We start from the raw sequence: 1,378 nt of genomic DNA, 5'->3' as shown, positions 1-1,378 counted from the left end.
AAAAAAAAAAAGGTGCTGTGTTCAATCTTTGCAAAAATCAATTTGCCCCTTTGGCAAAAATCAATTAATCATATATGTGCAGGATCTATTTCTGGACTCCTTGCTGCATTTCATTGATTTCCTTATCTATCTGTTTGGCCTCGCCACACTATATTAGTAACTCTATCATTATTATATAGCTCTATAATAGGTCCTTCAGTTAGGTAGTGTAAGTGCATCAATTGTGTTTCTCTTTTTCAAAGTTGTTTTGGCTTTTGCATTTGGTCTTTTGCATTCTCTATGAACTTTAGAATCAGCTTGTTAATTTATAGGGAGCAAAGTTGCTGGGATTTTGGTTGGGATTATAATGATCTGTAGAACAATTTGAAAATAATTGATATCTTAACATTGAGTCATCTGATCCATGAACATGATATAGCTCTCTGTTTATTTAGGTATTTAATTTCTCTTAGCAATGTTTTGTAGTTTTCAGTGTATAGGACTTTTACATAATCCCTAAGTATCTCACATTTTTTTGATACTATCGTAAATGGTATTTTTTTAAATTTCAATTTCGAACTGCTTATTACTGGAATACAGAAAATGCTTTTATTGCTTTTATTATTACCTATGATAAAATTAATTTAAAATAATTATTTATTATTTTAGTAATAAAATTATTTTATTAACCATTATTTGCTAAATCTTGCTAAACTCACTCATTAGTTCAAGAAGTGTTTTTGGGCTGGCCGAGTGGCTCAGTTGGTTAAGAGTTAGCTTAAGAGCGCGAACTCTGAGCAACAGTGCCACCGGTTCAATTCCCACATGGGCTGGTGACACTGAGTTGTCACTGAGCTGCCAACAGGTGGCAGGATGGCTCAGCTGGTGAGAGCAAGTGCTCCTAACAACAAGACTGCCTGTTTGATGGTGGGCTATGCCCACCCGCAACTAAGACTAAACTCAGCACCTCGAGCTGAGCTACCACCTAGATGGATGGCTCAGTGCATAGAGCACGCTCTCTTAACAACAAGGTTGCCGGGTTCGACTCTCGCATAGGATGGTGGCTATACCCACTCACAACTAAGATTGTTACACAGCACCTTGAACTTAGAGGCCACAAGCTGCTGACAGGCAGCCAGATGACAACTGGCGCCCTCCACAACTAAGATTGAAGAACAACAACTTGGCTGGTCCCCGTCTCCCAATTCCCCAATTTAAAAAATATTTAAAAAATTTTTTTAAATAAATAAAATAATTCAATTTATTCTGTAATGTGTTTATTCTGTTAAAAATTCTGTTAAGAATTTTTGCACCTATATTCATAAAGGATATTGGTCTGTAATATTATCTTTTTGTCATGTCTTTGTCTGCTTTTGGTGTCAAAGTAATGATGGCCTCG

The sequence above is a fragment of the Hipposideros armiger genome, unplaced genomic scaffold, assembly GCF_001890085.2.
Source record: "Hipposideros armiger isolate ML-2016 unplaced genomic scaffold, ASM189008v1 scaffold_3, whole genome shotgun sequence".
Lineage (NCBI taxonomy): Eukaryota > Metazoa > Chordata > Mammalia > Chiroptera > Hipposideridae > Hipposideros > Hipposideros armiger.
The sequence above is the reverse complement of the archived record's forward strand: the minus strand, read 5'-3'. Positions refer to the sequence as shown.